The sequence below is a fragment of the Hermetia illucens genome, chromosome 2, assembly GCF_905115235.1.
Source record: "Hermetia illucens chromosome 2, iHerIll2.2.curated.20191125, whole genome shotgun sequence".
NCBI lineage: Eukaryota > Metazoa > Arthropoda > Insecta > Diptera > Stratiomyidae > Hermetia > Hermetia illucens.
Genome location: NC_051850.1, coordinates 13,219,163 through 13,245,721, shown reverse-complemented (window position 1 = coordinate 13,245,721; position 26,559 = coordinate 13,219,163). Strand labels below are relative to the sequence as shown.

Genomic DNA, 26,559 nt, shown 5'->3' with positions numbered 1-26,559 from the left:
GGAAAGAGCTCCCATGTGTCTGCATAAAGCTGCTGACGAAACCATCCCATCTTCCACAAGAGAAAAAGGTGTGTTCAGCGTCGTCCACTACTCCATTGCAGAACACACAATCAGGAGATCGCATCCTCCCAATCCTGTGCAGGTAAAACTGAAAACCTCCATGCCCACTTCGAAGTTGGGTAAGGAAGTAATCGATCTCACCATGCATTCGGTCCAGCTATGGCCATGGATCTAAATTGTCGATGAGCCGCGCAGCCAATCTACCTCAATGGCTCATTTTGCCAAGAGAGTTGCCAATCCGTAAGTGACGTAAGTGCGTCGACGTCCTTCACATGAAATCACCTCTCTTAAATCTTCGCCCTTGCGGTTGTAGATAGCTTTACGTTCCTTAGCAAGGAGGGCAATCGGGATCACTCCCGCCATTAACTGATTCAAGGCCGAGACTCCAACTGCGGCTCTGTCCGATGCTGCTTTTATTTGCTCGAAGAAGCTCATCTTCGAGTCGAGCATCCAACCGAGGTATTTAACAACTGGTTTTAACCCTACAGTCAACTCGCTGATCGATATGGGACCCAGAGTCGGGATTTCCTTCCTGGTCAAGGTAACTGCTCCGGTTTTTCTAGCACAAGTCTACTTTGCACGAACAACAGTGCGTCCGACAAAAAGTGCCGCAACGTCGTCTGCATAACAGACCAGGGGCGACTCCTCTGGCATGTCGAGTCTTAGCAGACTATCGTGGGAAATATTCCAGAGGTCCCCCCTAGGATGGATCCCTGTGCTACCTCCGACGTGATCTCGATGCTCTGGCCCTCTAGCGTTTGATAGAGCTGGAAGCGATCTTTCAGATAATTCCTCAATATCCGCAAGAGATATTTTGGCACATGAAATGAGTTTTTTAATGTACCTAACATATCTCTCTATCTTATGGAATTGTAGGTATTTCTGACATTAAGCGTTATAAGGAGCACTATTCGTCGAGATCCTCCCTGTTCTGGTCCCGGACTGCATTGGAGGTAAGTCCCTGGCAGCGCGGATCATTTCAGCAAGTCTAATCCTGATGAGCTTTTCGAGCATTTTCCCGGGGACGTTTCATAAACCTGTAGTGTTTTTAAGTCTACGCCTTCGGTTAGTTTGTCGGCCTTATGGATGTCAAAGCTCGGCTGGAGTGATTTTATTCTCTTTTTTGTTATTCTAATTAGCCAATTTCGTTAACTTTCCTTTTTAAAAATCAATTAAATCTCCAAAAACTTTCTATTTAAAATCAATTCAATTTCTATTTAAAATTATTGCAACACAATTAAGTTCTTAGGATGTGTGAGCTTCGTGCTTACTCGTGGCTATCTAAAGACTGGACGAGTCCGGGTTTTTCTCCAGTCGACTCAGTTTTCGGGCATGGCCACGCGGTGTGAAGAATTCTAGTGGTGGCATCTGTTGTGCGGTAGCTGCACTTCCGCATAGAAAATTAAAATTCAGGCTGTTGCGCTACATCACTCCGCACCCATCTGAAACCTGGGCTTTTAGCGACTCAACCCGGAATGTGGCTTCAATCAAATGTTAAAGCGTACAGGCCGTTGGTCAGGAGTTGTGTCAGATGGAAAGAGTGATTTTAGCCTAGATAGCTGGAAAAAATGCTTTCCCGCTCGGACACACGATATGAGCGGCTGTAGCGGCTTCCGGACGGCATCCGTCGTGACCAGGACGTGCGTACATTTGTCGAGCTCGTTGGGTGCGCTGGCTACCGCGGGTGGGGGGGTCGGTTTGATTCTTTTCAAGTTTTCTCTCAGCAAACGCAGCAATACTGAGTCTGTGAAACTCAATCTTCTGTCAAAGATCGGGTCGCCCGAGAGCCTCAGACTCTCCCCGTACCACAGCTCCGTTTGGCTGGCAGCAAAGTAGGCCAAGTACGACGAGAGGCAAGACCTGCATCCAGGAGGGATCGTCGTGGGCCATGATTCTGTGATTATCACTGCCAGGACGTCAAAGCGCGGGATTCACTCTCGACAGAGGGCTTCAGCACAAGATTGTGCTGTAATGTCAGCCAAAGGTATTGCTTCAGGCCACCGCGCAAACCTGTCGATGATTGCGAGGCAATACTTCAAGCCGTGCGAATCTCGCAAAGGGCCTATGAGGTCGAGATAGATCGTGTGGAACTGCTTGGTCGTTCGAGGGAATGAGCTCACTTCTTTTCTTACATGCCTTATACTTTTAGCACGCGTTGCACTCTCTGGCCCAGGAGCTGATATATTTTCCGGCAACTAACCGATTCGTTTTCCTGATGCTTGGGTGCGCCAAATTGTGAACTGCATGGAACACTTCCTTGCGAATAGTGGCCAAAATGTATGGCCGAGGTCCCTTCCCCGAGTCTTCGCAGAAAATAGTGAGGTTTGAGCCGAAAATAGGCAACTCTCGAAATTTGTATTTGGGGTTATACTTGAAGCCGTGAAGTACTGCGTCATTTTCTTGTACCTTAACAATAGCCGGGAAGTCGACTGAAGCGGAGATGCCTACTTCGAAGATACGTGACAAAGCGTCAGCAACTATGTTGTCCTTGCTGGACACATGCTGTATGTCAGAAGTGTACTGGCTTATGAAGCTCAGGCATCGAAGCTGACGAGGCGGATGAATTGTCCGGCTTTTGTTTTAAAGCATACATTAGAGCCTTGTGATCCGTGAACGCTGTGAACGGCCTGCCTTCTAGGGAGAAACGGTAGTATTTGATGCTCAAGTACGCGGCAAGCAGTTCTCGATAGTAAGTGCTGTAGTTCTGTTGAGCGGAGTTTAGCTGCTTAGAGAAAAAACTCAACGGTTGCCAGACTTGATTCACCTTTTGGTGAAGAGCAGTGCCTACTGCGACATCAGAGGCATCAACGAATACGACTAGGGTTGCATCTTGTTGAGGGAATGACAAGAGTGAAGCATCAACTAGTTGCTGTCGGGGTTTTTTAACGCCTGGACAACCTCTTCAAACCACACAATCACTCGTGTGTCCTTTGTTTTGGAGTCAGACAAGTACGCGTTTTAAACAGGCTGGTGTTGGGCGGCGTTGGGCAGGAAACGACGATAAAAGCTTAGCATGCCTAAGAACCTCCGCAGCTCTTTCACTGTCTTAGGTTGCGGGAAGTTTGAAATTGCTTGCGCATTGCCTGGGTTGGGTTGGATTCCGTCAGGGGTAATGGAATGGCAGAGAAACTTGCATTGCAAATTTAGGACTAGTTAGGCCTCAAGGAGACGTTGGAAAATGCATTCGAGATGGATCAAATGCTCAGACTCTGAGGAAAAAGCGACCAGAACATCATTCAGGTATACGAAACAGAAATCAAGGACCGAATGGATAAACCTTTGAAAGGTTTGCGCCGCGTTGCACAGCCCAAAAGTCATCCGCGTGAACTCGAAGAGTCTAAAGGGTGTTCATATTGCCGTCTTTGGTATATCTTCGGGGGCTACAGGGATTTAGTGATAAGCCTTGGCCAAGGTCGAAAAGATGCGGCAGTTTGCGAAATGGTGCGCAAAGTCGTGGATGTGTGGTATGGGGTATCGGTCTGGAATGGTCTTGGCGTTTAGTTTTCAGTAGTCCCCGTAGGGGCGCCATTCGCCGTTTGGCTTAGGGACCATATGAAGTGGTGATGACCAACAGTTGTCTGAAGGTCGGCAGATACCCTGTTGAATTAGTTGCTCGAATTCTTTCCGTGCTATAGCCAACTTCTGGGGTGGTAGGGGAGGCACCTTCCTCCAAGGCTGGTTGTGGGTTCTATAAGTGACCTGTTCTGCAGGTTCACTAGCAACCCATACTGACACAAGAAGTCTGCGCCTAAAATGAGGAAGCCGATATCCGCTAGGATGAACAACAACGAAAATGTCCCACACAGGCCCAGACTCACGTCCACTTGCCTGTACCCGTAGGTATTTATTTTTGAGGAGTTCGCTGCTGCGAGTTTAAAATTTTGTGGTATTAATCAGTGGTGTCGGGACACGGGAAGAATCGAAACCTCCGCGCCGGTATCCACAAGGTAGCTGCGCTTGCTGAGAGGATCCTGAGGCGACGTGGCGCTTCGTTTTGGGTGGCCGTCGCCAGGACCCCCCGCGAAGTTACACGGTAGTGTACATCTTATAGCTTCATTCCCGAATCTACGTTGGTACCAACATATGCCTGGGTCCGTGGGTTGTCCAGACGACCGGCTACCCGATCGCCCTTTTCGGGTGGTGGACCATGAGCAAGCTCGCGACCTACCAATCGAAAGCTTAGCGTTCCACGTCGCTCTCAATTCGACCATGCTCGCAACAAGAGCGGCCAAGAGGTGCTCTATGACATAATGTAGGACGCGCGTGCACCTCGTACACTTTGTCAGCGGCGGCAGCTAGAGCCTGTAACGCACGCGAGGACCGCCTGGGTGCCTATTCCTTAAAATTCAGTCGGTCGCACCACAAGCCGCCTCACAACCTGCAAAGGGTGTCCGCAGATATCTCTAACTTCCCCCAAGTGATAATTTAGTTTGCAACGACCCATGGGTATTCCTTTAGTTTGCAACGACCCATGGGTATTCCAACTGTGATCTTCCGGGAAAGGTTTGAATAATTCTCTGAGCGCATCGGCCCATTTCTCTAGGTGCTGCTCCCTTCCTTGCAAGTTCGTTCAGTACAGTTCCCTCAGCCGTTCCTCTTTGTTCCTTAGTGTTATAACCATGAATTCCGTGCCGATTCAACAAAAAAGTTCAGTGCCTCGTTGTCCAATCCGGATCCCAGAGTATCTAGACTTTATTGTTCGAGGTGAGCGTATTGACTCTATGCTATTAAGGTGTTCCCACTCCAGTTTATAGTTCACCTCCCCACTTCTTTGTTATAAGGCATTCACAGTCTCAGAGCTTACTGAGACGGTGCTTCAGCTTCATTATCATCACACTGGACCTTACTACCTGACTGAAAGGGCTGAAAATACCAAAGAAAAGGGAAAATTCATACCTACCATATACTGTCTTTGGCTATCAAGAGGCCTGCCAAGAAGGAAAGATAAGGTGCTGGTTCTTCCTGGGTTTTCGCAGTTTTCTCGAAACCGGGCCTCTCGAGAGTAGGAGCTTGACCACAATTAGGTTAATTCCAAAATTTTGGGAGAAGCCTTCGCTATTTATACTCCATACACCTTGCTACCAGCGTGGGGCTGAAAGAAAACCTATTTCCACCCCGTCTTTATGGTTGACACTCTGTTTCCCTGCGATCATAGATAACTACGTTTCCTCGATTGAGGATTTTCTGTATCCAATATTGTCAAGAGGCGTTTAAGCTTTTTATTCCTAACCCAAATACAAAGCATTTAATTTCCTTTTCGCTCAATATTTTATCGCTTCCCTAATTGAAAATCGAAATCATACAACACTCATTCTCACACTTGACCACTAGTCAAAACATCCACCTAGAAATATTTGTGTTTGCTGCTTTACATTAACATTTCACATTATAATCGTATCATGCTGGGGCCATTCGATCTATTATCTATTCCAGCTGTGAATAAATTTCATCCACAGCCAGTTATGGGGGAAATTATTGCTAAATTCAAAACATAGATTATCATTTTATTTTGTTAGGATGCCGGCGAGGCTTAAAAATAAATGTACTTCAAACAGAATTCACTTAGCACAAAGTGTTTTTGGTGGAAAGCAGTTAGGAGATGTGCCATGAAATTAATATCCGCTACCGACATTTTCCCAAGATCCGCTAAATGTCCGATTAAATTGGTTTCATAATATTTTCCTTAATGAAAATTAAAGCCATGTTCCCCGATGGATGCAGTGCTTTCCACATGTGTTTTTAGATTCATTTACGTAACAACTGAGAGGTCCAGATTTGATACTTGTGTTTATTATTCTCCATTTGATAGTTCGTAGTGCTCATCAATCTCGTTCTAATCGATGCCAAACATCATTATCGCTACCCATTAGCAAGTTGATTGACACGAGCCAAATGTGAGTTATTAATATGCGGAAAAGTGCAAAGGAATTCAATGGCCGACCACTGGAATTTAATAAAACGAATGGAAAGCTACAGTCAAGCCACTGATGAATGTCTGAAGAGCACCTCGACCCTACTCAGCATTGTTCTTTCCCCGTGAATCTTAGATACATATCTGATACTAAATGTATAAAAATACGGTTCCGTGAACTATCTATAGAAATGTTAAAAATAAGTCAAATCAAAAATATCTTTTCTAAACATTATCAGTTGAATCTTATTAATTATGTCCCTCCTTACTTGATAGACTGCATAAATAACCGAAATCAATTCAAAGCGTCACAAGATATTATCATATATGAAACTATTATTAGTTTGGAAAGAATTTAACGTAAGAGTTAAAAGTCTGGAAGGTTCTCCATTGGCTACTTGAAAAGAATACCGCTTCATTTACTGAATCCAAGTTTGATAATAAGAATTAAAGTCTCATAAATTCTCACCTTAGTCATTAGAAAATTTCTGTTAAGCACCAAAACAACCATGATTATTAATATAAATGAATTTTAGAATGAAAAATCTTGTTCCAATCACAAAATGCAAATAACTTTCCTAACAAAAAAGTATTCTAAATCATGTGGATTACAACACATGCAAAGAGCTGGTTATAAAAGAAAGTCCGGTAAGATTGGATGAAATATTGGGATTGGGATTGTTCCTCTTAAAAATGTTATTTTCCAATCATAATATGAATAGCTTTCACTAAAGAAAAAAATAAATGGTTCCTGGAATAGAGTAAATACCATAGGAAAATGAAACTTGACCAAAGAGGGAATAGTCCTGCACTGGTTCGTGGTATGGTCAGTGAATTTCGAGATTGTCAGGCTGCGGTCTACAGGCAGGGCTGAAGTCAAAATAAGGTACAGCACAGGGCCTAGTGTATTACCTTGAGGGATCCCTGCTCGTATAAACTGGGTACGTGCAGACCCCCCCCCCCCCCCCCCCAAGCTGCGCGGAATGACCATACGGTGTTACATCATGGGGCGGAGTCAGCTCATTTTTCGTCTCTACGCGGCGTACGTAACCGCGCTTTTCTAGTCTCCTCTGCCTTTCACAATTTGTTCTGGATAAGTCCAGCCATGGAGTTGATCGCATCCCAGTCTTCCTAACATGCTATTTTAACATTCTTCGCACTTGATTCTCTGGTACGAGCACCTCTCCTGGAGTCTCCTCTAGGTTCTTCCTTTCCTCCACAAACCTTGGACAGTGGAAGAATACATGCTCTGGGTCCTCTGGGACTCCAATGCAGTTTGGACAATCGGGTGAGGTATCTAGTTTAAATCTGAACAGGTACTGGCGATATCCTCCACGCGATAATCTCACCGTGCCGTCTCTCCAACCACTCCTTGATGGAAGGGATGAACCTGTGTGTCCACCGACCCTTCCCAGCGCTGTTGCTATCTATTTAGAGATCTCTCGCTTTCGGCGTTCTTCGTCTGCGATAAAGGAGAGATAGACTTCGCATTATATATATTCGTCACCTCATTTGCCAAGATGTCAATGAGTATCATTCCAGAAATGACTAATGCTGCATCCTCTAAGACAGTCCTGAATGCCGAGCACAACCTCAGGGCTGTTCTTCTGTAGATTGAACTAAGTTTGTTAGCGTTAAATATAACCTGCAATGCCTTTTCCCAAACTGGAACTACATAACGCAGGATCGAACTCACTACCCTAGCTGTAAACAACCTGAAAGCATGCCGTGATCCTCCCACGTTCGGCATCATCCTTGCCAAGGCCACACTTGCAGTGGATGTTTTGTCATAAGCATACTCCAGGTGTTGCTTATCGCTAAGCTTCCCGGCTATCGTCACTCCAAGTATTTGATGGCAGGCTTAGAAGTGATAATATGATTCCCAATTTGGATACGAGAAAAATTTCTTTTACGGTGCTTGGTGATGAGGACCGCTTCCGTTTTTTCCTCCGCACGTGTCAGACCATAACTCTCTAGCCAATCCTTAACAGCACTGATCGCTTCGCATTAGTATAACTCAGCATCTCTGAGGTGCTTTGCGACCACAACCAGCGCTATATCGTCGGCGTAACCAACGACCGTGGCTTACTCCGGAAGGGGAAGATTAAGTACATCGTTGTACATGATGTGTCACAGCAGTGGGCTCAGTATGGAGCCCTGTGGGACATCCGCAGAAATAACGTACTCCTGGGGTCCGTCATCAGAGTCATACCAAAGCTGTTGACAATAGTTGCAAGATAAGTAGGAATATCAATCTTCGCCAGAGATTCCCGTATTAGGTTCCAACTGGTCGAATTGAATGCATTTCTCACATCCATTACCACGCAATATTTGCTAATACTACGCTTTGGCATCAGTGGTTGATCTGGCTTTACGGAACCCATACTGTCGATCTGAGAGACCTCCCTGGCTCTCGACAACCGGGAGTAATCTATTATAGATGACTCGCTCTAGCATTTTGCCCACAGTGTCCAGTCTCGGTTTCGGGCATGATGGTCTTCTGCCCGGTGGCTCCACCCATAGCTCAAAGAAGATTGCCTGGTGATCGCTGTGGGTGTAGTCCTTGCTGACGCACCAGGACATTCCACGTATCAGTGCAGGGCTGACAATGGTTAGGTCTACGATTGAGGCAGACCTTCCTTTCTGAAAGGTGTTTTCATATGCTTCGTTGGCCAGAATGATATAAAACTGTGCAAAAGCCTTCAAATTGACTGCGGTCCCTTGCATTTGTCTCTCTGCTACCCAACTCACGAGTCCAAGCATTGAAGTCACCAGCAATCACACTTGGACTACAACCCCTTGCGTCGCGAACAAGACTGTCAAGCTTTTCCTGGAATTCGGACAGTGTCAGGCTTGGTGGCGCGTGACAGCTGTAAACATATACCCCGTTTAGTTTCGCCCACACAAAGCCCCTGTATGTCTGACCCCCAGTACATTGTATGGCTTGTCAACCGCATGCCCATATCGCCGCTCCACCGGTCGAATCTGTAACCCATACGCCACTATGACGGTTTTTATAGGGCTCGCTAATGATGGCAATTTCCATCTTTGATTCGTAGGTGGTCTGCTCGAGTAAATTTTGAACGATCCTGCAATGATCGAGGTTTATTTGAATAAACCTCATTTTTTCATTGAAGTCAGCGTCTTCCTAAATTCGGGGCATTGAGCACTTCCGGCAATGTGCCGGGAATCCCGTCCCTCACTTCCTACGCACAATAACCATTTGGGGTTCCTATTGCACGCTTTGGCAATATGGCCTTTTTCCCCATTACTCGTGATAACGTTCTTCAGGTGGTTGTGAAAATCATTCGTTAATGCTTCATCTCCAAGACATCTGTTAGCTGTGGTTATTGCGGCATTCATTTTCGCTTTGTAGGTGTTACTTAGGGCTATGTTGTGCACTCTCACTTAATTGTTACAGGGGATTGTTGTCGTTTTTGTAATTCGAGCCCAGAACGCTATGCCGCTATGTGATCCGAGTCTATATTGGCCCCCCTATATGTTCTGACATTCATCAAGGCTGTGAGGTGGCGGCGTTCAATCCGCACGTGGTCAATTTGGTTGAAAGTGGTCCCATCTGGAGAGGCTCACGTTTATTAGTGGACCGCTTTCCGCGCAAACCAGGTACTTCCAACAACCGTTTCGTGTGACACTGCGAATTGAGTCCGTTATCATCGGTTTCCCTATGTAAGCTATGGGAGCCGACGTATCTACTTGGCTGTTACAGGCTCCGTCCCTACTTGGCTGTATGATTTTGATATCATATCTGGACAGGTTTCGAGGGCGCGTGCTACTGCCTCGTAGAAGGTATCCTTCTCCGACTCTGGAGTCTCCTCTGTAGGGGCGTGAACGTTAATGAGGCTTATGTTTCTAAATTTGCCCCACAAGCGTAGAGTGCATAGCCGTTCACTTATATTTTCAAAGCCGATAACAGCAGGTTTCATTTTTTGGCTGACTGAGAAACCTAGCACATGGTTATGAAATGGATTATTACTGGAGATGAAATTTGGGTTTTTGCTTACGACCAGGAAACCAACGATCAATCCAGTGAATATCGTGTACAAGGTGAAATAAAACCGAAAAAACGCATCAGTTTTCTTCGGTTATCGTCATGTTGTCCATTCGCCATTCTTTCCATCCGACAAAGACGTCAACAAAGATTATTATTTTAGTGTCATGGGTCGTTAGCGTGAAGCTATTTGCAAAAACAGATCTGAATGGAGGGCAGACAATTTTTGGGTTTTCCGTCAAGATAATGTTCCTTGCTACATTGCAGCACCGTATTTTCCTTATTTACCATCGTGCGCTCTGAAAGCCACCCCGGGAGGCCATTTGAATTCTTGTTTCGAGGATTGGAAAATATGTTGTCGTAAGTGTATTGGATAACTTTGAAGAAGACGAAATAGGTTTGGAAGAGTAAATAAACACATTTTGAAATAAATAAAAATTGGCCTCACTTTTTGGACACAGTTGTTGAATTTTATCCAAATTTTTGGAAGTAAGCTTCTATACTGTAGATCACTCCCGGTTCTTTCATCAAATAGGTCACCCCAGAAGGTTGACGGGATGCTTCCCACTACCACATCTCTGGGTGCCTCTGTAAGGATTCTACTGTCTACTGATTGTCAGATAAGTTGCTGTCATGCATAAGCATTGAGATAACCCAACAAGTTTCATGAGTGTATCGGTTTCCCATTTCACACAAGAATATGGAATTTTTTTCTTAGTAGCCATTCCCCCAGGTAAAGGAGTATCAATAGCATATCAGGTGAAGTAAACTCAACATCCTTTAGTTTTATGAAAAAGTCTTCTCTACTCATGATGAATCTTCTAGAGTCCAGCCCACCCTGTTCGTTGGACCTACCCAGCAGCTACTTGTCGATATTTTGCGTCGGAAAGTTTGTGAATGCGATAATTTCTCGGAATTCATTCATTCATTGTCACGTTGGTGAAACTTGGTTAGATCCTTCAATTTTGGCAGTACCAGGTTGGGTAAATTTCCCTCAATATTTTTTCACTATTTTACTTTAATCTAGCGAGGAGTCTTTCCTAAATATGCTTTTGTCTTCTTTAATATAAAACATTGGCTTTTCTTGCAAATTCTAAGATATTTTTTTCTTAAAAAAGTTGACTGACGGTTTCGTCCAAGGCAGAGGCAACTCATTAGACGCTGCCTCACCTCTGCCTCGGGAGCCCTGGACGAAACCGTCAGTCAACTTTTTGGAAAACTTGGGTGTTAAATCCAAAAAAGAGGAGTCTGTGGACCACAAGAGAGGAAGCAAGTTGCTTCCCCAGTGGTCCGGTCCGTCATCAAGTGGATGCGGACTCAAAATTCCCAGCATCCTCAACAAAAAATGTTTTCTTGTTTGTATGCTTTCCTTAACTTCCTCATTATTTTGGATTGTTTCTGAATTGTTGTGTAAACATGGTTGCGATCAATAACTCTTTTTGGTCACTGATGATGGTTCATTTGATTTTATTGACCACGAAGTCCAGTAATATCTTTGGTCTAATAGGAGTAACTTTTTGGCCTGTGAAGGATCGTATAGAATTATTCTATGTGGACCTAAAAAGCTTATTAAGTAAAACAATTGTAAAACTTCCCATGGAAAATTTCCTTACTTTGTTAATAAAAATCCAGACGAATTTCGCATTTTAAGAACAAATTGACGTACAGTACTTGTCTATTCTAGAATCAAACCTTCTTCCTATATTAAGTCCATGAGAAAAATGACCATTCGTCAACCTCAACATCAGTCGTTACTATTTAGCACAGTTCGAAGTCACGAACCACTTATTTTGAATTTCTAATATGGACCAGGTTTACACTTTATTTATTCTCATCAAAGGTCGCACATATGCCTAATGCCTATCATGGCTAGTATTTTTCTCCAAGTCCACCTTATAATGGACTGTTAGCGACTTTTCCAAGCTTTTAGCAGTCTATTTACCCAATATATGTCGAGTATCTGACAACAAAAAGATGTTTTTTTCTTGCTTCTCATCCAAAATAGTTTAATAAGACCCCAATAATTAGTAGTGCAAGCAGTCTTCGATGAGTTTATATTTGGCGTTTATTGAAATTTAAAAATGTGACCATCCACTCACAGAAGCAATTCAATGCATCCGAGCTAGCGTATATTGTAGAAAACATCTTAAACGTATGTTGTTGTTAACGAGATACTTTATACCTTATTAGGAAGATACTTTCCGGGGTATTTGTACAACACTTTTGAGTGGTTCTATCAAATGAATACTGACATTAAGTGCATGGAAAGCATTATGAACTGACTTCTGTTGGTTTAAGGTTGATTAAGATTTTAAATGTATGTATAAACTGCAGATGGGATGCTGGGCAAACAAAGGTAATCGCTTCTCATGCGTAGCATGTTTTAAGGGTATACATTTTTGAAAGAGACGTAATTGGAAGCAGTTTTCCTACTTAACATTTTTTGGATAGTTTTGACTAGAGGAGTGTATGGAGTTGAGTTGATTTTCCCCGCTCTTTGTCTTTAGCGTCAAATCTCATGTCTTTTTAAACATTTTCCGACCTTTCCTTTATTTAATTTATTGATTGATGGCGGAAGAAATTTCCTGCTTCTGTCGTTGTATTGAAAAGTATTCCTATATTTATCAACACTGAATACATTTAGTAAAACACTGAGGACTTTATTTCTGCTCATTATTAAATATCAACTTTGTTTGTTAGATATCAATCAGCAGAGGATGAAGACGAAGATGAAGATAAAGCTATTTTGTTATTCGGCTTTGTTACTTTCAAGTGTAGGAGCCGTCAAAACCGCAAGTAATGGTACGTAGGTAGGTGTCAGTGGCCGCTTCGAGGAGCCCAATTAGCGCTTTGGTGCGCCGTTTTGATGCTACAAACTCCTAAGACCGTGACTGTTGTTATGGGACCAGGGAGGCAGAGTCCAGCCGGCTCGGATCTTGAGAGCCAGCCCGTAGCATTCACGAAAGAAAGCAGCTCTCCTACCCTGCAGCTAGAAATCTCTCTGAGGTCCCCAAAGAATGGTTTATCCAGTGTCCGCAACCTGACTCTCGCCAGAGCTGGGCAATCGCACAGAAAGTTCATTAGGGTTCCCTTCCTTCTCCGCAGCTTCGGCAATGCGAATTGTAGAGTATGCCGAGCCTAGCGGCATGGTCCCCTATGGGCCAGTGTCCCGTGCAGGCTGCCGTAATCTTGAATGCATTTGCACGAGTCTGGCACAGGACCTCTCATGATCGGGCTATATTATAAGCGGGCCAAATTCTCCTTAACTTGGCACAGCTCGTAAGCTTTCGCCATCTTATGCCCGCGGCTGCTAGGTAGTGCGAGTAGACTCGGCCCCCGACAGCCGCCAGCGGAACCCCGACTGTATTCGCCGAAGGACTGCCAAGAGCAGAGCCTTGTCTGGCCAATCCGTCAGCTCGCTCATTCCTATGCCCGGGAATCCAGATGAGGGTGACCTTGAGCGTGCCGGCCAGATGGTTCAGCGCGTCTCTGCACTGTCCCACCATCCTGGAAGATGGCTGTCGGTCAGAATAGCTATGTTACGCTTGGGGCTCGAATCTCGCTCCAGCCATCGATAGACTTCCAATATCGCCAGTACTTCCGCCTGGAATACACTGGCGAAACTTGGGAGACCATACGACTTGGATACACTGTGTGTATTCGAGAAAACCCCCGCGCCAACTCCACGGAGCATCTTTGATCCGTGCGTAAAGAATACTGTGTCATAATCTTGCAACACGCCGCCGGTCTTCCACTTTGCCCTGGTTGGAAGGTCCACAGCAAAGTTTCTCGTGAAGTTCAGCTTGCGTGTGACATAGTCCGTAGGGGATGCCCAGATTTCCCGAGGTATTTCATCTAGGATGTTGCTGCTGCGCAAATAATATTTATGGAATTTTTACTAAAAGTTAACTATTATTAACTTTGTTTGAAATATCGATATGGAGGATATTTCCGAGCCTAGACACGATACACTGGCAGCCTCCTGATTTTTTTTTTCATATTTTTCGATTGAGTAGTTTCTGAGAATGGGTCCATGAAAGAAATGATCACTTTCAACCCCCCGCACTCCTCACCTTTCCAACAAATGTCGAAACTAAGACCGGCTTCGGAACTTACTACCCGGGACCTTTGATTTGATACCCAACATGATTATATTTGGTAGAAAAAAAATGTTCACCCCCGTTTGTCCCTCAAATTCGACCACCAAATTTGGTGTTAATCGCGAAAAATCCGTGTGGCAGACAGACAGATAGTAAGCTGATTTTAGTAAGGTTTTACAGAAGACCTTAAAAAGAAGAGCGAAAGAAACTAAAATTCAGAATAAATTCAGATTTAAAGAGAATACAATACAATACAATGCTCCTTATTCATATTGACCATAACGGTATTAATTGCAGCCTTCAGAGAAGAAATAGTGTTAGGAGGATGTTTCTTGGTTTCACGCTTAACTACGCCCCATACGTAATAATCCAGAACATTAAGGTCTGGGGAGCTATGCGGCCATAAGTTCGGTGTTATGTGGTCATAGAAATTTTCAGCCATCCAATCTTGTGTCGCCATCGCTTTGTTTGAAGGAGCAGAGTCTTTTTGAAAGTTGTGTGGGCTGTCATAGCAAACACTATCAATCCAGGGTTTCACTACTGTCTCTAAAACCTCGATGTATGCAGCAAAATTCACTGTTCTTTGTTGCTCACAACACCCAAAACCATAACAGTAGCTGGAAACTTCGTGTCCATGACAACAGGAACCTCTGTACATCTGCCATTTCTGGGGTTGGCCTTTTGGTCTTGGTCAACATTTTTTTCATCAGACAAAACCATAACACCACAGGCGCTTCAGAGTGTTTAATTTTGTTTAGAAGGCGTTTTTATCGGATAACTCGCTGTTCCCGTGTTTGCTTCGACATAAACTGTCGTCTGCGCGAAACGTAGGATTTATACCGGAGATCTTCCTGGACAAGTCAATGGATGAGACGGTCAGAAACATTAAGCTCCCTCGCAAGAGCCCTTATTTATTTTGAAGGGTCCTCGTCAATGATCATTTGCACTTTTTGAATAAATTCTGCAGATCGGACAGTGTCAGCGCTTCGCACGCGTTTTTTTGCGTTTTGTACCAGATTCTGTATCGTCGCCTGATGCTTCCAATTCACGGCGAACCTTATGAACGAATGAGCGGGGGCACTTAGAGATTTCTAAATCGGTGTGATCTTATCTGAAAAAGAGCAAAACGAAAAATAATGGATTCGGGAAATTATACCGACATATATGCATGTCCTCAAATACCGTAAGCACCCTGTATAAGAAAATTTAATTGATTGAAGTATTAAGTATTGCATTTAAATGATGGACGCGATGGGAATTGTGAAATAAAAAAGGATAATTGGTTAAACTAAACGAGTAGAAAAAATGTGAGAACAAAGAGACTATTACACACTATTGAATGCATTATTTGATCAAATTGGCGCCGCAAAAGGCGAAAGGAATAGCGCTCTTATCGCCCAGCCGCGGACAATACACCATGAGGTTAGTTTCTCCCATATATGCTTCCATTCGGTTTAGTTTGTTTTCGGTCACAATCGAACCGAACCACACGAATTTGAACCGTATTGAAACCTGATAAAACATATTCGGGTTGTGGGAGCATTCCGTGCTATATGGTTTCAATTAAGTACCGAATTGAATTGTCGTCAGCGACCGAAACTGAACCTAATGGAATCGTATATCGTATAATGAACGGAATTCTCTAATATATCTACCAAATACAATATAGGTATACACAACTAAGTACGTGAAAATTAACATTTTCTCAAACAAACTAGATAGTTTCAATTTAGAGAGTTTTAATTAATGTCATGCTTTTGTTTTACTTGCAGGACTCATGGATCGAAGAATGCTGGTACGTATTAAATATTTTTTTCGGAATATTGTATATCACTTTGTAATTTATTACTTTCGTATAGATCTCTGAGTTCAAGTAAAGCCACTATTTCTATTGGAATTTCAATTTAATAATTGCAATTCTGAACATCGATAACAACTTCAATTACCCCCTATAAGTTCCCGAATTGAATTAGGCAAAATCGTACAAATCATTCTCAGCACTGACTACCAAAATTGAACTTGACCCTGTCCATAAATTTCTTGAAGTATGTGTTCATATGTCTTTCCCCAACAACCACAACAATTCATGCAACTAGAATTGACATAAATACTTTCAATTCTGATCAATAGATTATCCATAAAATGATGGATTACAGTGGAAAAAGGAAAACTAGGGTGGACATTTGATTTTGGAATCCGTCCGAAGAGGAAGAGAAAGTAGAGAGAAAAAGATACAAATGTAGATTGGAAAGATAAGGACATAGAAAACCGTCCTGCATCTGAAGGCATACCTGAAGATGAACTGACTGCTGATCTTAGAAATGTATCACTGGAAACTTCCTTAAACTATTTTAGTCGATATTTTTCAGCTGAGTTTTTTGAATCTGCAGCTTATTATACAAATTTGTATGCTGTACAACAGGAAACTCCTTGTTTCAAACCTGAAAACGCTGTTGAAAGAAGTCCATTTTTGAAATGGCAGCTTAGTATGACAGGTTCTATAAAGTAAGATCTTTGTATGATTCCATAAGGCAAGGATGTCTGAGGTTAGCACTAGAACGTCAGTTATGCATTGACGAGCAAAAAGTTCCTTTCCCTGGAATGGATGCATATATTATGTGAGAATATTCAATTTCGGGTGATATTGACATTCAAAATCTTGAATTTCCAAGGAAGTGACAGCTTTAACCTATTATAACTTTGTTAATAATAGTGCGATTTCCACCAAACTTGGTAGAATTAAGCTCTATATTATAGCCTGCTGCAAAATTTCGTGGTGCTAAAATGAACTTAAAGGGGGCTTTGCAGCCAATTACTGAAAATTATAGTAATATACTATTATCAACTTTATTTGAAAGTATATCGGTATGGAAGGTATTTCGGAGCCTTGCCACCATATAATGACAGCCTTTTGATTTTTTTAAAATTTTTCAATTGGGCGGTTTCTGAGAATGGCCCCGTTAAATAAATCATCACTTTCGACCCCCCGAACTCCCTGCCTCTCCAACAAACGCCAAAACTAAGGCCAGCTTTGGAAAGTGGTAATCGAGACCTTTCATTTGATATTCGACATGACTATATTTGATGAAAAAAAATTAACACCCCCCTTTTGCATGTATGAGGGCCTTCCCTTAAATTCTACGTAAAAGGATGTAACTCACTGTATGCGTGAGCATTTACAGTTCTCACCTTTCCACCGAATTTGGTGTCAATCGCTGCGTGTGACGGACAGACAGACACACTCACTCGAATGTCAATTATTCTCGTTAATTATGACGTCAGCATGCAAGGAGAGTTTTTCATTCAATTTCTAAAAGTTGGTAATGCACTATTAGTAAGTTTATTTGAGCAGATATCAGAATGGGACACATTTTGAAGCCTAGATTTCATCTAAGCGCACCACCCTGATTTGTTTTTTCAGATTTTTGAGTTGGGTAGTTTCCAAAAATGAGTCCTGTCTTACTTTGAGTGCGTACATTTTGACTCCTTACTCGCACACTTTGCAATTCATACCAAAACTAATGTTAGTTTTAGAAAGTACTAATCAACGCCTTTCATTTGATACCCTGCACGACTATATCCGGTGAAAATTTTTTTTACATCCCCTCTTCGCATGTATGGGAAGCCCCCTTTAAACTCCAGCTAAATTAATATCACTCGCTGTATGCATGGGGTTTCATAGTTCCCATCTATCCATCAAATTTCGTTCGGATCGAAAGATGCCGAAGATAAGTTGTTTATCACGAAGGAAACGGGATTCAGTGAGGGTGTCACTGACAGAAAGATTATAAACCCGCGATTCTCCCATCCAATTTTATTGGGATCAGTGAACCAGATAAAACGAAAAGATGGGATAACAAGTCGGGAAACCGGAAGCTGGGCGCTTTAGGTATGAAAGGTTTTGTTTGCTTCTTCTGTGAGTATATTTAAGTGTAGAACTATCCTACGTCCTATTGTACGTAGCCCGTTATCTATATGCATCTAGCATGTCTGACTACGCACTTTATTCAGTTGCAGTAAATTTACACGGTAAAGACAAGTTTGAGCTACTGTAACTTTGTTACTAATAGTGTGATTTTGATCAAACTTGGGGATAATATGCTTCATATTATATTTTATACTACTACCAATATAATACCAACCAATAACTCTGGGATACACTTAAGGAGGGTTTTACTAAATTTTCCCAAAAATACGGTAATATACTATCATTAACTTAATTTGAACAGATATCGATATGGAGAGTATTTTGAGGCCTGGGCACCATATAGAGGCAGCTTCATGAATCATTTCAGATTTTTCGGTTGGGTAGTTTTTGAGAATGGGTTCGTTAAAGAAATCATCAGTTTCGACCCCTTCCACTCTCCAACTTTCTAATAAATCTCAAAACTAAGACTGGCTTCAAAAAGTACTAATCGAGACCTTTCATTTGATACCCCACATGACTATATTCGGGGTCCACAGTTCCCACCTTTTCACCAAATTTCGTGCTAATCGGTATAGCCGTTTCTGAGAAAAGTGTCTGTGACAGACAGATAGACATTGAACTGATTTTAATAAGATTTTGTTTTGCAAACAAAACCTAAAAAAGGAGGACGAATACGTCGAGATCGAAAGACCAGAAATTACTAAAAACATATAACCATGCAATGGGTGGGGTGGATTTATCGAATCAACAATCGTTCAAGAAAATTGACACTTCGGATGATATTTCATGACATTGATTTGGCAACTGTATGCGCCTGGAACGAATGTAAGAAATATGCAGCTGAAGTTTCAGTCCCTCGTAAAGATCAACTAAATCTTCTAGTCTTCAGGATGCGACTTGCAGACCAACTGCTAATGTGCCAGTTGGAAACAACATTTTCAAAATTTAAAAAAAAATGAAGTTAGACCAATAAACGAAATTGTTCAGGATAAAGTCTCTTGAGGACCACGATAATCAAGAGCTAACCAACCAGATGTATGATAAAAGGATGTATAATACATACAAATCACATGTCCACTGTAAAAAGTGTAATGCTCACTTGTGTATAAACAGAAATAGGAATTGTTTTAGAGAATAATCAATAGTTTGGAATAATATAATATTATTTTTTTTTACATTACTCTATTTACCTATATTCCCTGAAAATATAAAGTTAATTAATTAATGGTGCTAGCTTTCTATTATAATGAGATACCAGCCAATGAATTCAATTTTATGAAGTTTATTGCATCATAAAAGTCAAAGTGTTGATTTCTGATATCCACAAAAATGTCATAATTGTTACCTGAACATTACCCTTCCAGTCTCAATGGGTTGTATACAACCCACTTTATTACTCATAAGTGGCATGTCATAACCAAAGTAGAGTTAAACCATAAAAAATTGTTTTCCTTCTCGAAGAGTTCTAGGACTGAACAGGTTAAAAAACACACTCTTTAATTCTAAAATCGGACACACCTGTTCACAAGAAAGCTACAAATTCTATAAACCTTTTCCTGGCCCAGCACAGCTGAACAATAATAATAAATGAATACCAAATAAGAAATTTGAGAGATACTTACCATTTCACATTACTTCATTCCCTAGTTTCAGTAAATTTGGGCTAACTTCGATGTTCAAATTGGTCATACTATGGAGTTTCTTAATCATTTCGATTTGGTCCGCCCCTTCAACAAAAATATCTTGCATCTCTGTAGTCTTAGGGTCATATCTATAGTTTAATCTCAAACTGCGAAAATATAATTCAGATAGATAAACCAAAAGATATTGAACCGATTTGAAATGGACAAAAAATTGTCATAAATATAAGAAACATTCCTGAAAGTAAAGATAGTTTTGCATTCAAAAACGTTCTCTTTCTCTATTTTCAATCAGTATTGAAAAGATGCATCTATACGTCATGTGTTTGATATGACCGACTTTAAAATTATAAATCGCCTGCATCAATTGAGTTGATATCATTGAAACAACCACAGACATTCTAATTACTATTCCACGACAGTCGAATAAACTCTCCTCATCGCACTCTAAACAGTTTATCCGAAACATTCTGGCATGAAGAGGCCGAAACGCCTTCTGCCTATACATTTAATTTTTTGCAAAAAAAATCCTCATAGCAGAGCGTAGTTTCGATCTACGGACCTCTGGGTTATGGGCCCAGCACGCTTCCACTGCGCCACTCTGCTTGTGCGGGTTAACTCCACCAAATTACCTACTGTTGGTCTACTTCATTTTTACGTTCAACGTACTTGAGTATAGCCCAGGCTAGAGATAAGACTAAGCCACTACGAAAATCTCAAGTTAGTCAAGCAAGTACATATTTAGATTTGGCTCTCCGAAACATTTAGATGCGACTCTGAATTATGAGTGAGAATATTAAAGCAGCGCATACTCATTATAGGGGTGATTTGTTACCTATTGTCGGTATGCACTTGTTAGTGGAAATAGTACGACTGCCTTTAGATAATCAATCTCAAGAAGATTTAGAGGCTTCATCACGCGCCCAGTCTAGCAAATTTATGCTAAACTAGTTTTGATAGTAATGTCTTTTCCGTCGACAACATTTAGAATTAGAAATTGGGGAAAATACTGTATCGGATTTGCCAGAGGTAGTTCCTGCCTAAAGACACGTTCGCATTATCGAAGTTTTACACGACTTGTCTCATGATTTGAGTCCAAGAAGAAGATTTATATTGTATTTATGATTTATGATTTTTATATATATTTAATTAAGTAAAACAGTATTTTTTTCAATTTCAATTTATCTATTTTTTTTAATTTATCTATATAAATTTTTCCGATTTTGCCTACAGGTGTTGACTAGACTAGAGTTAATATGTTAGTAGCAGATTCTAGTAAGGTGAAAACATCACACCTTGGTACAAATTTGATAATTGCTCTCAAGGCATCATCAGTTGTAACACTTATTTGGAACATAAAATAACTACTTTATTGCATTGTTTCAGAGAACAATTACGTTTTGTTATGCCACTTGAGAATTTCCACTGAGTGGAATGAAACTGATTCTATTTTCCCAAATACGATGCATAAATTTCTAATTCCTTTTCTCTCTGGCTAAATGGTATCAACAGAAACTGATTAGGGAAAAGTAATATCAAAATTGAATAGTTTGTAAAGATAGTTAGATGATATAATTGAATTATTTTTCTCTTGGCTGGATTCCCAACTATGAATTAGGAAAGTGGATTTCAAAACAATATTTCCGGAAAAAATGATTAAAAGAAAACAACATCTTTTTCGGAACTGCGGTTCGTTGGGAAGAGACATTTGCATTTACTGACAATCAATTGCATATTTTATAGCTCATATAAAAAAGTCCAAATGTATCCCATATTTTGATTTGAATTTTTTTAATTTTTTATCTAATGTTCTCATGGATATTTAGTGTTTGTCTAATGAAATTCCAAACAGGAGAAGTGGTTTAATTGTAATAAATTACAAATTTTAACTTTTTAAAATCGGTTCAATGTCTGTCTGTCTGTCTGTCACACGCACTTTTCTCAGAAACGGCTATACCGGTTGACACAAAATTTGGTGAAAAGTTGGGAAGTGTAAACGCCCAGACATGCAGTGAGTTATATCCTTTTATGTTGAGATTTAGGGTGGGGGGTCGCCATATATGTAAAAGAGGGGTGTAAAATTTTTTTTCACCGAATATAGTCATGTGGGTTATCAAATGAAAGGTCGCGATTAGCACTTTTTGAAGTCGGTCTTAGTTTTGAGATTTGTTGGAAAGGCGGGGAGTGGGAAGGATGGAAAATCATGATTAATTTATCGGACCAATTCTCAGAAACTACCTAACCGAAAAATCTAAAAAAAAATCATGAAGCTGCCTTTATATGGTGCCCAGACCTCAAAATACTCTCCATATCCATATCTGTTCAAATTAAGTTAATAAGAGTTGATTACCATATTTTTGGGGAAATTGAGTAAAACCCCCCTTAAGTTTTTCGGAGAGTTATAAAAGTTGGTAGTACTATAAAATATAATATGAAGCATATATCCACAAGTTTGATCAAAATCATACTATTAGTTACAAAGTTACAGCAGCTCAAAGTTGACTTTACCATGTAAATTTACTGCAACTAAATATCATTATCACACTAAAGTGGGTAGTCGGATATGTTAAATGCATATACATAACGGGCTACGAACACTCAAATATACTGACAGAAGAAGCAAACAAAACCTTTCATACCTGAAGCGCCCAGCTTCTGGTTTCCCGACTTGTTTTATTGGAGACAGTCGACCCCTCATTAAAAAGTCATCTGTGAGTATCTGAGTAACTAAATCAAGGGTGTCCCAAGATGGCGAGAGCGATTCCTTCGTATTTAATCCCCAAAAATTGGCCTACATTTTCAGTTCGAAAGCTAATTTTGTGTAAATTTATAATTAAAATAGAGCAGAAAATAATTTGTCGTGACCATAATGTATGTAATTTCAGCTGCATTGAACCTCATATTCTTAGAAAATAAATTAGTGATGTAAAGTTAAAAGGTTTTTGTTTTCAGATAAAAATTGGAGTCGCTACACGTCCAGTTACGATCTCCAGCCGAATACTGTCAAATTCTCAAAAGTTGTTCCAAATATGACTAATATAATGCTCAAGTTTAATTGAATTCCGAATAATTCTTCGGCCTAAAAAATCTCAAAAAAATACGTGGAGGGAAACAGCTTCAAATGTGGTGTCCCCCCTTAATTCAGTCGAGGATAGGTGTGTCAATTTTGGCAATGAGTAAAAATATTGCATAAAGAATTTTTTCGAAGTTTTATATTGCGGACAAAATTCCGTATTCCGTTGAAAATTTTGCTGAAGCCTGTCCTGATTCATATGAATAGTATATAACCTTCAAGGAGGGTCAAGTTATTGTCGATGAGTTGCCTTATTCTGAACGTCTGTTGACAATCTCGAGCAAAAGTGGGATCGAAAAACGAACTTAACATGCCTCATGAGTCTGAAACGCATCTTGCTCTAAAAGACCTCAATTTATTTTTGTCTTAATTATCAGTTGGCGGCCCTTTTTTGACGAAGTGTATATTCCTATAACTTAGTTGTAACGTAACCAACCACAATTAATCAGATGCGAAGGTAAAAAGTGAATGGTGTGCAGTGTTTTGGAATTTGCAAGATTTGGTTTTAAATTCCTTTTGATCATTCGTCGTACTTATCGGTAGTTGATATCGGCCTCACAGCTGGTTTTTTTGATGAGAACTCTCCCACTTCATGACCTAGCCCTTTGAATTATCGAACTGCTGCAATCTCGAGGCTTTTAAATCCCCATCCAGCGTATCAAGCCACCGTTGTTTAGGCCTGCCTTTTGGTCGTTTATCATCGACTTCGATGTTTAGACCAATTTTGGCAAGTGAATTCTCGTTAGCACGAATTGCGTGACCATACCATCGAAGACGCCTCTCTCTCAACTTTTCCACGATCGGTGCAACCCCATAATGATCACGGATATCCTCTTTTCGGATGTGATCAAAACGTGTCACGCTCCTAGTCCAACGTAACATCTTTGTCTCCATTACCGCAAGACGCCGTTCATTGTCTTTTATAGTTGGTCAACACTCAGAACCATAGCGAGCGACAGGACGGACAACATTGCGGTAAATTTTAGATTTGAGACGTTCGTTGATACGTCGAGCACAAAGGACACCAGCTTGCGTTAATGCGTGAAGCAATTTCATAACGCAGTTCTCCATATGCTGATAGCGTTGAAACGAAGTATTTAAATCACTCAGTTCTGGGCAGATCACTGCCGCTGACAGTGATTGTGCCTGTTTCATGGGGATCGCTCATTAAAAATTCAGTTTTGTTTAGATGCAATCTGAGACCGTGTTGCATGAGGCAATCATTCCATATTTGGACAAATTGCTCGAGATAATGTTTGCTATCAGATGCTAGGAAAACATCATCTGCATAAAGCAGTGTGTAGGGTGCTGGACGTTGGATATCCCGTGTGACGGAGTCCATATTCAGATATGATGAAATCCGGGAATTGAATGTGAACTACTCCTGCGTAGCCTTGTGCTATTGTTACATTATTCTGGATTGTCCAAGCGCTACTGGGTGCATGGAAGTACCAGAGTCTCGAGGATATAACCTCCACATGCTTGAAGTCTGAAATCGTTAAGATGAACATCACACGACATTTGTCAAGTTCTTCAATAGTAATTATCTCTGTAAAAATGGCGGTTTCGAGGAAAGAAAAGCTTCGTCCATAATAATTTGCAGCGGAGCGTCGATAGAGGTTGAAATCGGCAAAAAAAGGTCATTCTTACAAATTTCCTATGTAAACCTCTGAAATTCCAGTAAGGGGAACTCGATCACTGATCCCTTCTAGATCCTCAGGAATGATCAAAATTCGAGTTGGCGTCTGTAAATTGGAAGTAACTCACAAGTTTAGAAGGATTCGGATAGCAAATTTCTAATACCAATGGTCCCCGCAGAAATATCGAGTTTGCGCAAAAGAAGCTTACTAATTATCATCTCTGAAAGCCCTCCTAGAATAACCAGAGTCCATTGTTATTCGGGCTGGGCATTAAACAAAACTTGAAACATTCAAAGAAGACGCCTGTCAAAAATATCAGAATTACTTTAGCTAAGAGACTAGATTCGGTCAAAATTCGAAATCCATGAACTAGTCAGGGATCAACATTTTTGAAGTTTTTTAGTATTAAAACTCCGAACAAAATGCGTTCTTCATTACCACGAATTCGAGCAAAGTAAAAAGAGCTTACTTCCCATCATTCTTAACAATCACTAAAATTTTTCTATGGAAATCTGCAGATATCTTAAATTTATGTAGACGATATTTGATCCGTGGTTATTCCTGAAAGACCCCAGAATTTGAAAATGTTGAGACTTTCCGATGGCCAATTCAGAGCGCAGATATCTCAGTAAATATGCTGAATTCGGCAAAAAAAAACGCTAATTCGTAATGACTTCCGCAGATTACCACAATTCTTGCAATTTCATTATGGATTTGTTGCAACTCGAATTTTTCGAAACGTTCTGATAAAAAATATCTCTGTAAATATTGGCGTATTTGAGAAAAAATAAATGAAAATAGTGTGCGGTGATAAATACAGACGCTTTCGATATGATTGTTTAATTAAAGACCAATCAATCTAGTGAAGGGATGCCGAAAGTGGGCGGCCTATGAGAACGCATCTCGTAAAAGTAGATATGAAGAAAATGTTCGACATTTTTTACACATATGATCAAATCCACCGAAAATTTGACTCCTTTACAAGCAGCTTTAAAGCTTGTTAAATCGTTCCAACACCTTATTGTAGAAAGAAGTATTTGTAAAAGGCAAAACCTTAGCTCCAGCACTCACCCCAAGCATTCATGATTCGTACCTAGGGCCTGGCATCCATTAAAGTGTCTGAATCTTGCCGAAGTGGCATGCAATGCGATGTTCTAGCCTTACTTTCAGAATCTCTCTAAAATGGTTTTAATGGTTTCTTGGCACTCTTATGAGGGCTTTATAGCAGTCAAAATTTTGGGGGGCAAAAATCTAGATCTGCATCGAAAAGTCTATGCTGCGTTATCATCATCAACGGCACAACAATCGGTCTCCGGTCTAGGCCTGCCTTAATAAGGAATTCCAGATATCCCGGTTTTGCGCCGAGGTCCACCAATTCGATATCCCTAAAAGCTGTCTGGCTGCGTTATATCGCCCAAATGTCATTATTTTGAACTCGACGGAGCCGAATAATAACATTACAGCAGCTTTCAAAAATGGATACGCGCTGGCGGAAGTTTCCGCGTTTTTTAACTGACCGGCGGATCTTCGTTGAGTGCATGATGGAACGCCCCCCCCCCCCCCCTCCCTCCTTTTTTGTCTTGGCCGAAATACGTGCATTGACATAAACTTTAAGTAAACTATGAAAATCAATTCTTTGTGAGAATCCAGAAAGATTTCGAGAGACACAAAGGTTGGTCATTACGTCAGCGACTCTTTCTCTAATAATACATAAAATAAACCCCTCGGATTGACCCTTTCTTGTGTAGAATATCGAAATATTGAACCCGCTAGTGATGACAAGACGCAAATTGGACTTTTAGTTTGATAATTCCGCCTGACATTCGAACACAGATATAGGCAATTTTCGAAATGATTCTTGCTACAGGACAATACCGAAATATCTATATTTTTTAGTCGTAGTAAATCAATTTTTAGCGCAGAGTTGTTACTATCCCAGAACACCTTTTCGGAAGGATCCATGCCTTTTGAATATATAAATTGAAAGAACGATGATTTTCAAGGAAATTCCTTCGGAGGAATTCAACTGACTTTTCCATAGACTGTAGGAATCTTAACTGAGTGCATGTCGAAAATTAAAATATTGAAGTTATTTTTTTAGGATTAGCCTCGGAACTTAGATGCATTGAGTACTCTGAACTCCGGTTTGACAAGTAATCACTTTGGATGAATATAAGGTCTGGTCTAGTTTCGCTCCT

At 41.0% G+C, this 26,559-nt stretch overlaps 1 protein-coding gene and 1 non-coding gene across 5 annotated transcripts in view; one reads left to right on the top strand and one right to left on the bottom strand.

Moving 5' to 3' along the window:
* The window catches only part of LOC119650051 (homeobox protein Meis3-like), a 101,597-nt gene that overhangs the window by 41,159 nt on the left and 33,879 nt on the right, over positions 1-26,559 (top strand). For all 4 annotated transcript variants that reach the window (XM_038052538.1, XM_038052536.1, XM_038052537.1 and 1 more), the window contains exon 2: positions 15,853-15,875. The gene's annotated coding sequence lies outside the window, so the exon portion shown is untranslated. The remainder of the gene's footprint in view (positions 1-15,852; positions 15,876-26,559) is intronic.
* Trnam-cau lies at positions 20,183-20,254 on the bottom strand. Its single transcript has one exon. It is a non-coding gene; the product is annotated as a tRNA-Met (tRNA).